The 15,066-nt window shown below is 38.7% G+C and overlaps 1 protein-coding gene and 1 long non-coding RNA gene across 3 annotated transcripts in view; one reads left to right on the top strand and one right to left on the bottom strand.

Annotated features, from left to right (window-relative positions):
- LOC138742669 (divergent protein kinase domain 2A-like) overlaps positions 1–15,066 on the bottom strand; it is a 140,015-nt gene that overhangs the window by 29,723 nt on the left and 95,226 nt on the right. The window lies entirely within an intron of this gene.
- LOC138742670 (uncharacterized) overlaps positions 1–15,066 on the top strand; it is a 52,991-nt gene that overhangs the window by 11,154 nt on the left and 26,771 nt on the right. Inside the window, exon 2 of the long non-coding RNA XR_011344353.1 lies at positions 2,835–3,011. This is a non-coding gene — a long non-coding RNA (uncharacterized lncRNA). The remainder of the gene's footprint in view (positions 1–2,834; positions 3,012–15,066) is intronic.

Raw genomic sequence — 15,066 nt, 5'->3', positions numbered from 1 at the left:
CATTTGATAAGTTGATATTCAGTATAGTATATAGCTAGGGTGTGGAATGGATTCTTTTTATATTTAATTTTTTAAAAAATTTAGACATACAGCTCAGTAACAGGCCCGCCCAAATACACCCAATTTGCCTACAACCCCTGTTGTAGTGCACGAACTTCCAGTACCCAGATTTTATTAACCAATGTTCTTCTTTAAAAAAATGATAAGCAAGATATTTGTCACTGTCTCAATTTAAGTATTCCAATGCAGCGGAGGCCAAAGAGACTGGCAATGCTGGAATATGGAACAAAAACAAACCGTCAGAGGAATTCAGCAGGTCAAATAGCATCTCTTGAAGGTCAAGACGCTATGTCAGAACAGGTAATGCTGCGGTTGGGACTCAAAGCAGGTTTTTGTACGTGCATTCCCGATGAAGGCCTCGACCCATAACAGCAATGATTCTTCCCCACCAGCCCCTCCCCACAAACAGATGCTGTTCAAACTGCTGTGTTCCTCAGCAGTTTTTTTTCTTTTAGTGAAAATGCTATTACAGTGGAATCCCGTTATAACGCAATAGTTGGGGTCAAAATGTGACAGAGTATATAGACTATGTAGATATGTTTTTGGGAGATAAATTGGAAAAGGTTTGTTAGAGTAAGTCACATACAAACACTTTAAACCAGATCTTATTTGAAATACTGGAGCTCTGCCCCAGCTACACATATCGGGCCTCAGAGCTTTTGCAAGAGCTTTGAAGAGTGCTCAAGAGACTTCACTAATGCATTGTTGTTTATAAAAGACAACAAATGAAAGATCTTGCTGGAGCCGCAGATTGTCTGGAAGAGGGCTTGCTGTTCTAAGGGGGTCATGAGGCTTTGCAAGCAGAGAGAACCAAAAAGGCTTTCTCTCAGAGAGAGAGAGAGAGAGAAAGAGAGAGAGAGATCACTTGTACGGTGATACAGCCAGCAGAAGTAGCTGGGACTGGATCAGGACAAGCTGGCAAACTTATGGAAATCTCCCTTTTGGAAGACGGCTGGTCAAAGTCCTTGTGGTTCATGCAAGAGGAGAGGACTGACTGTCTAATGTTTCATTTGGAATAAGGGAAACAAAAAGGAACTCTGTGGTGACCTGACATAAAGAGGTTATCATCTGGAGAACCTTGATGGGGCAAGTTTTGTCAGCAAGTCACATAAGAGGCTGATGGTAGTACATAAGTTGTGGATGTCCTGGAACAACACATTTCTCTCTAAAAACCGACAAGAACCTTCCTGAGCGGTAACTATTTACCTTTCAAGCACCAAAGCCTGGTGAACTTAATAAATGTTAAATTCTGTGCACAATATAAGAATTGCCTGCAACCAGTGAACATGGAGGAATGAGAAGTGAGATTGGACTGTGAACCAAAGAACTTTTCTGAACTTACACACACATGTGCGCTTAGAATTAGAAGGGGATTAAGTTAGGTTAAGTAAGTCAAGAGAGATAAGTTAAAGTTTGATTCTATTTTCATGTTTAAAGATAATTAAAAGCAACTTTTGTTTAAGTAACCATTTGTCTTGGTAAATGTCTATTGCTGCTGGATTTTGGGGTCCTCTGGGTTCGTAACACATACACATACAAAAAAAAATATATTTTTTTTAAATCGCATTGCGAAAAATGCTAAGTTGCGCTAAATTGGGGTTCACAAAAAAAGCAGTTTTAAAAAAAATACATGAACAATACTTGTATTTGCAATCTTATTTTTAATTTCTTACAATCATCATTTTATTTCTTAAAATAGTGATCGAATGTTCATTGCTTAAACGCAGTATGCAAGTGTAATTTGAAATGCCTCTGAGCTGGAATATTTTTATGTGGTTTCGAGGTATTTAATAGCTTCAGACACTTTTGTGGGATGGGGCTTCCTCATTATCAACCTCCTGTGGTTCAGGAACTGTTGCTAGAGTAACATTACGGATGATCTTGGTGTCCGTGAGGTGCTCAAATGGTGGGCATTTGCCATCAGCAGGAGTACCATTGGTGTAAATCCTTTTTGCTAATTTCAAACAGCCTCTCTGGCTCACACACCTCTTCACCTTGCTCATCATCACCCTTGGTGGATTATCGGGATGAAAAGGATGGACCCAGACCCTTCTCCCAACGTTTTTCCCACACACGAAGAGCTGAATGCTGCCCAGCCCTTCCCACCCAAGTGGTAAACTTCCTCAATGTTCATGCTTTTCAGATAGTCTCCAATGTTGTTGAACCACTTACGCCGACGGATGTCATCTTTGCAAGACAGTGTGCAGTCTGGGATCATCTTGTAGCAGAAGTCACAGTTGTACACTTGTTCTTCGACATAGCCACCTTCTTCTAAGAGAGTTTTTAGTTCTGCCAGGTATTCTGCCAGGCACAGTCGGTTGAGAGAATTTCTCCAGACACTAACACTTGAGAAATACCGTGACGGCATTTAAAATAGTCTAGCTATCCATTGCATGGGCTAGAGCAACAGCATAATATGAAAAATAAAAGAGAATGGGTGCAAAATATCCCATGTGTGACAAGGCACCTATGTGCATGTGTTCCCCAAAAAACTATCTTTACATTAACATGGATGGAAAGAATCTCCCAGCAGCTATCTGGTTTGCAATCCTGCTTCTGTCCTAATCAGTGGGGATTCTACAAATGGCAAGACAGGATAAAAATTGGTAAGCCTGAAAACATGGCATAATTGTTTGAACACTTGTAATTATTTGACATTCAAAAATAATGAAATTAAAAGTATTTCAATAATTTAAAATAAGTAAAATATTCAAGCAAAGTAAACACAAATTTTCAAAACAATTCAAATTTTAACATACCCAATTTCTTTTCAGATATTCCTTTCTACGAAAATGATCACAGTTGCTGAATTTAGTTTAAAGTGGTAATTTCCCGAAGACCAACATTTTGAAAAATATCATTAGGACTGTGGAATTTCGGAAGTTGAGGGCTTTTGCATTTGTGAAAACGATCATAGAAGTCCTGAGCTTTCTGAAAGCTGAATGATAAAGGTGAGCAATTCTACAAATAACTTTTTTTATTCAGATTTCTGTTAACATTATTTCCCCCTCATAAAACATGCAGAATATTTGTTTAAAATTACATGGTTATATTTACATCTTTTTTGAGGTGGCCTATTTTCACTGTAAGAGATCCTGGAGTACAGGTTTACAAATCATGAAGGACAAGCAGTTCAGTAAAAGATGACCATGAAACAAACCAAATCCAAGTGGTGATGTTTTTTAGAACAGAAAAATAAGGAATTCAAAGTTCTTCACTTTTAGTGACAGAATATTGTACAGCACTGGCAATGGTTCAGAAAGGATTTACAAAATTGATACCATAAATGTGATGTTATAACTATCAGAAAAAAATCTCCAATATAGTTTCCTCCTTGAAACAAGCAAAAGGTAACCCCTTGAAATGATGAATTTAAAGAGCAGTATTTCTACTTGTTGCCCATGTTAACTCCTACCTTGGATCATCTGTTACCAATTATTCAAAAGTGTTCACAGGCACCCTCAAAGCAACCAGCGCTTCTGCACTCAATATTCTCGAGTAGATCTTTTTGCTGCCGCCAAAGCCACAACTTGGTTGTGCACAACTCACTCAGGTGGAAGAGCAAAAGCCTCTTTCACCAAGATGATGGCCTTCCAGCCAGTATCCATCCTTGCAAACAGCCATTAGAACAATCCATGATCATCTGAAATTAAGACAGCCAAAAATGCTCAGAGGTTCAGGTAACCTGCGGAGAGGGAAATACAATTACAGATTCAAGTAAATGACCCTTCCTTGAAATTCAATTATACCATTGGGTCTTTTGCACTCAGTTATGAGGTTGAATTGCAGATCCCATAATGTAGACCCACGCACAAAATAATAAGTTTAAGATTAAAATTCACTGCACAGATATCATGTAATTTAGGATGACTATTGCAATAACATATATAGATATTAATATATAAAATTGTTAACTGTGCCTCTGTTATATGAGATCATGGTGCTTAACCAGCCATTATATTCTTACCACAGACTGGCATCACAAAGCCCAGACATTTTTTCCCATTCTTTTTTATTGCACTGAAGTTACTCTACGGAACCCAAAGGAAACCACTCAGTCTATATCATATCAATTCCAAAATGAAGGAGCATAGTTAGTCAGACTACAGGTGCATTTTTTTTTAAAGTATTTCTCGAGGCCAAATTCCAAATTGACTTAATCACTAAAGGACAGGCTTACACTCAATTTTCACAAAACAAATATCATCCACCAACCTAGCCCCAAGAGCACAATTTATTACTTCCTGGTAATAAAGCTTTCATGGCAAGATGTGGACCACCTCCAATACGATAGGAGTCATCTTTCTGTAAAGGGGTATATCTGTGTTGAAATTAATCATTGTTTGTAGTGCACCAGTGCAGCCAATCTGAGAAAGGGTGTTCGGTGGCGGACCGCCACCTCGGAGATCAGGCCGGCACATTGCACCATAGTCAGCACTAGCATAACATACTGTAACACGTCCGTTAATACAGCGAACCGGCGCAATTGAAAGCTGGAACAGTACAATATCAGCAGCCCGAAAATGATGTTGGTCATGCTGCTCAGCTAACAGATCAGTAACAGTCTGGGGAAGAAGGGTATTCACATGCAAGAATATTTCCACCCGCTTTTGTTATTGATGCGGCTGATGTCAGCCAATCAAACAAACGTCGGAAATTCTAACTGTATAAAACGAGCCTTTACAGCCTCAATAAATCTCAGAGCTCAACCTCCCACACTGCGAGTGTGTTGTGCGTCTTTGTAGCAGTGGCTACAATTGGTGACCCCGACGATTTAGACAGCATCTAAACCAAGCGATGGATAGTGAAGCAGCGATCAGCGCAGTCAGCCTCAAGCTCCCAACCTTCTACACAGTTTGACCCAGCATGTGGTTCAACCAGGTGGAGGCTCAGTTCCAGATTCGGGGCATCACATCTGAGTCCACATGGTACTACCACATGGTCAGTGCCATGGATCTGGAGACTGCAGACAGAGTGGCCAACTTCATCCACAGGCCACCATCGGAAGGCACTTGCACTACCTTCAAAGAGCTATTAACTGAGACCTTGGCGAGACCTTCTCTCGTGGCGAGAGAGAGGGGGGCATGGCTGCACCACCTAGACTGGCTAGGGGACAGATCCTGGGAGACCATGAGCCCTGCATCATCTTCGAACAGGACTTCTTGGAGCAGCTACCCAAGGACATCCAACTGCTCCGGAAACGACAAGTCGCTGATGGCCATGGCGGCTGCTGTACATATGGGATCACCTTTCCAGTAGTCAATTCTTGGTGAATACAGGAGAGGAGGTCAGCGTGATGCCCCGACAGGTTTGGACACTAAATGTAGGCAAGCGGACCCCGTGTTGAGGGCTGTCAATAACAGCAGCATACGGACATATAACACACATTGTGGGAGTTCATGCTGGCCGCAGTGGAACAGCCATTCCTCGGAGCGGACTTCCTGCAGGCCCTCAGCCTCCTAGTCGACCTCAAGGGCAAGAGACTTGTGCCACAGAGATGTTCCAAACCTTCACACTGAGGGGTGTTGGGCTCCCGGCACTGCAACTGGACTCCGTCCACAGCTCAGACGATGAGTTCTCCAAGGTGCTGGCTGAGTTCCCGGCAACCCTTTCCCCTCAGTTCATAGTGGAGATGTCCTGACATGGCGTCAGGCATCACATCCTTACCAAAGGTCCCCCTCTCCAAGCAAGCGCGAGGCAATTGACCCGCCACATTGAGCGCTGGTAAACAGCAGCATAATACACTATAACACGTCCCTTAACACAGTGAACCAGCGCGGTTTAGCAGCCCTAAAATGGCACTGGCCAAGCTGCCCAGCTAACAGATCGATAACAGGCTGGGGAAGAAGGGTATTCATAGGCAAGAATGTTCCTGCCTGCTATTGTTATTGATGTGGCTGATGTCAGCCAATCAAACAAACAGCAGGAACTCCAACTGTATAAAACTAGCCTTTCCAGCCTCAATAAATCTCAGAGCTCAACTTCCCACACTGAGAGTGTGTGTGTTTCTTTGTAGCAGTTGGCTACAGTTCAAAGATAAAGACCTCAAACCCAGCACAAACATCACTGTGCACCAGACATCATACATTCACACCCAAAGACATTTGAGAGACATCGCCATCATAAAATCCTTTAAGTCTGCTAGAGGGATAATTGAAGCAATATCAGAGTCTCTCTCTTGGCAACAAACCCTGGGTTCCTTTGGGCACACCTGACTCCAAACTGTTTTACTCTATCAGGAATAAAACAAATGAAGGACATTCTCAAAGCACACTGACTGCAGGGAATCCCTGATCCATGACAGTTTGAAGTGGAGGAAGGAAGTGGGATGAAACAGACAGCCAAGAATCTATGCATTGAGAAAAACACATGGACAGCACTGCATTTCAAGCTATCCACCCGTCCTTTCAGACATCTTCCATTTCATCCATGGTAGAATCTGAAGCCCCAGACTGGCTTCATCAGCCACTTCAGAATTCACTGCTTCACGTGATGACCCAAACTAATAAGCAATTAATATTTAGAACAAGCCATTGTACTGTATTGAAATTTCAACCACATGTCAAGAAACAATCCTAATTCTAGTAAGGTCACTCTTTCTAGATATTTTGAGCAAACCAAAGGAGGGAAATGAGTGAACTTCTCATCTATTTTAGCAATACAAACCTTTCATAGTCAACCTGTTGCTCACAAGACTTTCATGCTTATTCTATATTTCACTTAATTGTAGTCTACTGAATCTGAAAATGGCAATGCATACACAACTAAACTTTTCAAGGCTCTGGAGAAAATGAAATGCAGCTAAATGGATAGCAATTTTTAAGAGATGGCATAGCATATTTAACCACTTGATCCCAACGGAGCTGATTCAGATCCAGCACTGTCTATAAGGAGTTTGTACGTGCTTCCAATGAGTCTACATGGTTTTCCTCCAGGTTCTCCGTCCAGTTTCCTCCCACATTCCAAAGACATACAGGGTTAGTAGGCTAATTGGTCACATGGGTGTACTTTGATTTATGAAGGCCAGTATGCCAAAAGCTTTCTTTATTACCCTATCTACTGTAAGGTAAAACATCATGAGATGGGAATGTGTAAGGAGTTACCCTGGGCAGGGCTGTAACAAGATGTGAATGCATCCTTGTACTTACAAGATAAGAGAGACATTGATGGATTGAGAGGCAGGAAGCTAGCAGGGAAAGGATAGCAACAGTTTTAGTCATTGGACAAGTAATGATATGATGATGTTCTAAGCACGTATCCAAGGGTATAAAAAATCACCATTTTGCTGATAACGGCAGAATGCATTCTCCGACTAACATGGTTAGTTGCAAGTGTTACAATCCGGTAATAAAGAACAAAGAACCCTGATTTCGACTCAGTCTGGTGTTTGTCTCACTCATTCATGAACAAAGCAGACCTAACACTACCTGGACATCACTTTCAAGGAATTACGTATTTGCATTCTCAGATCCCTATGCACTCTGCAGTTTACCGCGTAAGTCGATCCTGGTTTGTCCTCTCAAAATACAAAACTTCACACTTGTCCACATTAAATTCCATCTACCATTTTTACTACCTATTTTTCCTGCTTATCCAGATTCTGTTGCAGGCTGTGAGACCCTTCCTCGCCATCCACTACACCTCCAATTGTTATGTCATCTGCAAATTTGCTGATCTTATATGTCGTACTTTAAACTTATTCAATCAATAAAAGGTTACAAAAGAGCTGGTATTTTAGCTCTACTGTATTAAAAACGTAAGATTGGAGAATAGCAGCGTTTAAAGCTCAAGGCATCTCAATGCATTTTAAAGACCATTATTTTTGAAGTGCAGTGATTACTGTTCCATACTCAACCATAACACAGAATTTATGCATGACAAAATCCTATTAAGTGAAATAAATGCAGACTTGTACTTGCAAGTTCATGCCAAAGGATTCCTCAAAAGTTGAAAGAATGAAATTTCATCTTTTTACTGGGCAATGAGAAATAGTTGAACAGGAATATCTTTGGTGATGACAACAATCAATTTTGACTCCAATATTTTTCACCAGGAATAGTTCACTACTTAATAAAAAGTATTTAAAAACAAAAACCTGACACTGAATGAAAGTTGAATTTGTAAGTATGCAGGGGAATAAGGAATGCAGCCAGAAATTTCAGGCACTTTAAAAGGTCACACAATCAATCTCAGGAGTGAAGTTAGTGCCTAGTATTTGTAGAAGGGAAATATGAAAAATTAGTTATTTCGATGCACATTCAGACAAGTGAACAAGGATTCTACAATTTCAGTCATACATTTTTCAGAAAACTTGTTTTTGTATCAACCAATCTCCAAATAACTTTTATTCTTAAAAAATCAGAACTCCATACAATCATTCAAATGTGGCTTAAAGAAAATCTTTATATAGCAGCAACATGACTTCCTGACTTGTATGGCCTGAACAATGAAGGCAAGCATGCATATACCTTCTCTATCACACCATCTCCCTGTATTGCCACTTTCAGGGAGCAATGGACATGCGTGGAACATTGTACTCCCAATCATCCCCATTTACACAAAACCTCAGTATTTCTCTTTTTCTATCAAAGTAAATAACCTCACATTTTTTAAACATGGTACTCGATCTGCCACATTATTGCCCACTCACTCAATTTACCTATGGTAGATCCATTTGAAACATCTTTCCACCATACATCCCCATCACATTGCTTCATCAGTAAAACTATAAACTAATGTTTGGTGCCTCAGTCACAAGTCAGAAGTATACAAAATATTGATATTAGTTTATGAATAGTTGGGGTTCAAACATTAATAAGTGGAGTACTCTAGTTGAGAAGACCTTTCATCCTGAGAAAACCATGCTTTTTTCTTGCAATATACAAATGTGTTGGAGAAACTCCACAGGTCATGCAGCATTTGTATGAAGTGAAAGGTAATTGACATCATCTCTGGCAATACTCTTCTTTCTAGACCTCTGTCTCCATCTCAGGAGTCAAACTATCAACAGGCATCTTCTATAAACTCAGTTTCAAAGGCTCAGGTCCAACCATTGTTTACATTTTACTTCCTATGGATACTGCTTGACCTGCTGAGTTTCTCCAATACAACTGTGTATTGCACACGTCTCCGGCATCTGTAGACTTCCTTCTTTAACAGCATTTTTTTCTTTTTTTTCGTCTCTCTCACCTTTCACAACATAGGAAGTTTGAAGTGCAAATGCAATGTCAGCTGATGCTATTCATAAGTCTGACCTCATCAACGTCTCCTCATTCTGCCTAGCATTACCATAGCGAATTACACCAAGGAATAATTGCAATGAATATACTCACTTAAAAAAAAACCCCCATGCTCATTAGGTGACAGGAATTAATGTCCATTTTAAAATAAACTCTAGACTAATACTAGTAGCATTTATTGGTTGATTTAAAAAAAGTTAAAGGCCAAAGATGTCAGAGAAATTGATCCTTGTGAAATTACCAACATTTGAATAAAAATAATGAAAGAAATTGTCAGTTTTTCTCTCATATTTACATTTATATTTCTGTAGACCTTGCATATTTTCTCTGCATCAGTTTTTCTCTAACATTTCTGATCTGCTCGGTGGCTTCCTTTTCCTTTCTCCCAATCTTGATCTATTTTCTTTTCTTTCCATAACTCTCATTCTTGGTGTATGCAGCACATTTGGAAATTCCCACCCTGGTCCAATATTGGGGCAGCATTCAGAATAATCTGCAAACAAATGCAGCCGTATGATTCAGCTACATATTGTGTGCATACTTTTTCCCCTACTTACCTCTTTCTGTTTCTATATATCAGTCTCTTTATGCCAATTTTAAAAAGAGCAAATGAGTTGCATTACTCCAACTCCAGTATAACAATTTTGCCATAAAAGATTAATGTGGTATGGAGAAAAAGTGAGCGGTGCAAATTGGAAGATAGTAGAGAGACACCAATTAAACACTAGAGGAAAATAACTTGCCATGAAACAAAATTGATTGCAATTATGCCACACCACATTACATTTGAATGCAGCCATAAATAATATGTTGGAAATACTGAGCAACAGAATTAATATTTCAGCTTGATAACTTTTCACCAGCAATATCACAAATAGCAATCCTATTTCTTTTTCTCTATTTCCTAACTTGCTGAGCATTTCCCACATTTTCTACTTTAGACTTGCAGCTCCCAGTTTGTTGCATTTTGATTAAATGCTACTTTGTTACAAAAGGCACAAGGGAAGACATGTAGTACTGGAAAGTAATGCATCAGGGCTGTTTCTTTATCTCTATTGTACAGTGTTGTTACGAGCCTAGAGGACCCCAAAACACAGCAGCAATAGAAATTCACCAAGACAATGGTTACTTAAACAAAAGTTGCTTTTAATTTTCTTTAAACATAATAACAAGAACAATCTTAAACTTATTACTATTAACTTAACTCCCTTCTAATTGTAAGCATAGGTGTATGTAATGCGTATATGTTCAGGAAAGTTCTGTTTCACTGTCCAATCATTCACTTTTCACTTCTCCAAGTTCACCGGTATCAGGCAATTCTTACACTGGGCACAGAATTTAACATTTATGAATCTTCACCGGTCTCTGGTGCTTAAAGTTAAATGGATCCAGCTCAGGAAGGTTCTAGATGGTTTCAAAGAGAAATTTGTTGCTCATTGGACACACACACAAACTGATTTCCTCCAATCAGTCACTTCAGTGTCTTGCCGAAGAAACTTGTCCCATCATGGGTTTTCCAAATGATAACAACTTCTTCCAAGTTACCACAGAGTTCCTCTTGTTTCCCATATTTGAGGAGAAACACTCTAGCCTGCCATTTCCCCTTGTAAGGACTACAAGGGTTTTGAACAGGTTGAACTCAGAACTCACAACCCATCTTCAAAATGGGGTTTTTCAACAAGCCTGCCAGCGTGCCATTTTGCAGCCTCATCTGCTACTGTAGAACTGACCTCCTCACCCCCCCCCCCCCCCCACCTTTCTCTCTAAGAGAAATCACCTGTCTGTATTTTCCTCTCTCTGCTTGTAAAAACCATCCAACTTCTTACAGGGCTCCAAACCCAATTAGTATACCTGAGCCTGGACTTTATTGCCCATACACAATAGATCATCATTCTTCATTGCTTCTGCAAAGTTAACCAGAGCCTCAACATCTAGCTTCAGCAAAGCTCTTGCATTTAAAATTGAGATGTATTTTGTGAAGTGTTACTCTGTGAAGTGTAACCTCAACTAAGCCCCTACAATCTATCTCTTTTAAAGACATATTTTACTCATAACTATTCTAATATGTTCTGTAATGGTGGGAAGAACATAGACGTGGTTAAAATATATATGAATGCACAGAACTTAATGTTTAAATCAGTTAACCGTTTAAAATGCACACATTTTTATTGTCAAATCCTAATTGCCCTGAACTTGAGCCCTCTTAAGTCACTTCCGAGGGCAGTATCACATTGACAGGTTTGGAGTCTCGTGTAGTCTATGCCAGCAGATTTCATTCAGTAAAGGGCAGGAGTGAATGAGATTTTTTTTTTTTTAAATGGGATTTATTGTGATGAGCATTTTTGACGGTTTCCAAGATAGGGTCAGATTTGCTGCTTGTCCTCACCATTTGAGTTCCCCGTTGCTTTCCTGTCTGGTGTGGATCTATAAAGCAGTTTACTTGCATCTTGCACCTGAAAATAATGTGGCTTTTTGTGGGAAGAAATTACCTTGTAACAAAATCAGGAAACAAAGCCTTAACACAACGTATCACAAAGCTGCTAAAAAAAATGTTTTGGTAAGCAAATGAACACCAAAAGGAACTGCAGATGCTGTAAATTAGAAATAAAAACAGAAAATGCTGCCAGAAACATCGTGGAAAGATAAATAGTTAGGGTTTCAGGTTAAGAACCCTTCATCACAACTTTGATAAGTATGATATTCACCATTGAAATATTTTTATTGAATAAGCATTAAATATAAATACCTTTCTAACAACAGTTTTCTTAGATTAAACAGGTATCTTGTACTTTACATCAATACGGATATACTGTACTGCAGACAGGGTTCAGCTATCACCAGATAATTATTTTAATAAAAATTATCTGCTTGTCACAGCTGCCTTTAGAAAGAACATGAGAAGTAAGAGTTAATACTTCATTCCTTTTAATTTGGATCAGTTCAGGATTATTTTTTTTCCTTTTTGTGTTGGACACAATAACAAAAGAAGGTAGTGTTTAGGTGGAATTAACTATGCCAAAGAAGTTAATAGGTTTTAATGTTGTTGTCAATTGTGCAATATTTGGAGAATAACATAATTTAGTTTTATAGTTTATAATTTATTTGATTTTATGGAAGTGAGTTGGTACTGCAGTATTTTAATCCCCAAATATCACTTTATTTTTGGATAACTAATCTAATGATTTTCTTGCAAGAACTTGCAGGATTGCAAATGCAGTTTTTTTTTCCATGGTAGAATGGTAACAGTACATATTTTGTTGATACCTTAATTTAATCCTGCAACAGATATAATAGCTATCCAGAGCAACGATATCTAGTGAAACCCAGGAATGACCTTTCTGTGAGCACTTTGTAGAAAGGTCAGAAGCCTTGAAAACAGCCAAAATGTCTCCAGTCCAAACAATAGTCTTATTCATTTTGTGATATCATTTCAATTAGCACCTACTTGTGAAATCTGCATAGCATTCTCCATAGTTTCTGTAAAGTCCAGTGAATATGAATTCTTCAGTATTTCAAATAAGATCTATTTTAAAATGTGTGTATGTATGTAACCTACTCTAATTTTACCAAATTCTCCCAATATTTATCTACCTCATCACCATATTATATTTTGATCTAGTCACAAACTAGTTTTCAAATGGATCAATAAGAATTCTAAGAGCCCAACATACAATAAATTGCATAATATACATTTTTTATTTCCTTAGTGGCTATAGATATATATATGTATAAAACAATCAATTGTCAAGGTTGAACTGAAAAGGCAGCAACTTATTAATAAAGTTAGGACTTCACATAATTTGAGAAGCTGGATAATTAACTTAAAATATCTGGAGGGGTTGGTGCATTTGATCGATTTTCAAGTAATAACGTACTTGATATATGACTTTACTAAGAAAAAGAAATTATAGTTAGTGCCTATAAAACAGCAGCTGCCAAATAGCATAAAAACATCATACCACTTGTCATTCTGCTGAAGTATCTTTGCTTCTCCATTCATCCATATGTAATAGAAGAAATTAAATAAATTTTACAGCAACACCTAAATAGAGGAACTAAAAAAATATATGCAGGTTTCTCAAGGATGTCGACAGCAAATTATGGTCTTTGCGTCTGCTTTGCTAAAACTTTACTGCTGAAAGCAGAAAACTGCTGCAAATGTGGAATTTCATTAACTCCTGGAGTACAACATTTCTAAATAATCATTGCTTCAAGTTGTGCTCAATCCAGCCAGCTCCTCCAGCAGTGGATGTTAATTACAGAACAGTATTTACTAACTAATGCCTTTCATGTCATATATAATGACATTTTTTTTTTATATATGCTGGTGCTGCACTCAGCACTATCCTATAGAACACAGAGTCGTTATAATGCTTTTGGTCCTCCAATCTGAACACTGAACAACTAAATTTTAAATAAGACATTCACTTGGACTGCACAATGCTGTGCTGTGAACTTGCCCTCTACATTTCTATGTGCAGCTATTCTGGAAAGTTTTTGCAAATCCTTACCTTCTGCAGCAAAGAATCACCTGCAGTTTGGAATAGAGAAGTTTCCTGAGAGGGCTGGAGCTTGGAAGGCATTGCCACAGCTCAAGGTGCAAGGCCCACAGCAGCATCCTGATGAATATGGGCCATAATTGGAGACTTGTAAATTTTTCAAGTTTTTCTGAAGGTCACCAAAATTCATCACGACCTTAGCCCTAACATAGACCAAGAGAATTATTCAAAAGTAAAAATGACTGCCCTTAACTTCCAAACAACATTTGAATAAGCTTGGCATCAAGGTGGTACAATGAGCCAGTGGGGAAATCACTTCACTGGTTGGAGTCATACTTATTCAAGGGAAGGTGAATGTGTTATCTGGAGTTGTTCGGGGCAGTGGCCAAGGGCCTAAGGCCCAAATATTTTATTCATTATAATCTTCCTTCAGTCTTATGCTTAGAAGTAGGGATATTTGTGGATGACTGCACAATGTTTAATCCTATTTGGTCCATCACAGCAAATTAAGCCATGACATCTGCATGGAGCAAAATCCTTTCAACATTTCATGCATGGGCTGATGTGTGGCAAGTAACATTCACTTCACACAACTGCCAGGTAATGATCACTTCTCCAACAAGAAATAAGAATTAGGAAAAATTGGAGAACACATCAACCTTTAACATGTTTCAATAAGATCATGGCTCATCCTACAGTCAAAGACTCAGCTTCTTCTTCTTCTTTAAGAAAGAAAGGTTATCAGATTCACAACCCTAATAATATTATTCACCTCATCTTGGACTTAAATGGATGACCCTTATCCTTACAAAATGATCTCTAGATTCAGATTTGCCACACAAGAGGTAAAATGTTACAGATCACGCATGCGTGTGATGGCAGATAACATTTTTGTATTGTGGGGCACAGTAGAACCATTTTAGATTAAATAAAGAACACAAAGGATTAACCATGTCTCACGTGAGTGTTCTACAGTGGAAGGAATATACAACTAATTAGTGACGAGGATATAAAAAAAATTATTCCACACTCCAAATGTCAGTGAAGAACAGATTTTAAACTAAAACTACAATGACCTTGAGCTGCCAAGGCTCATTCACAGTGAAACAAAGGAGAAACCAAAAATGGAAGAAGGATGTTTTGAAGAATACAAGGATTCAGAAAACTAGGATGAATACGTTGAAAGATTCAATTTGTTCTGTACCACCCAGGGAATAAGGGATACAGAGGGCAACATTACTAAGTGAGGTGGAAAGCAGGATACAAAG

Source organism: Narcine bancroftii, chromosome 9, assembly GCF_036971445.1.
Source record: "Narcine bancroftii isolate sNarBan1 chromosome 9, sNarBan1.hap1, whole genome shotgun sequence".
Classification (NCBI taxonomy): domain Eukaryota; kingdom Metazoa; phylum Chordata; class Chondrichthyes; order Torpediniformes; family Narcinidae; genus Narcine; species Narcine bancroftii.
Note: the sequence above shows the minus strand (reverse complement) of the source record. Positions and strands in the feature narration are given on the sequence as shown.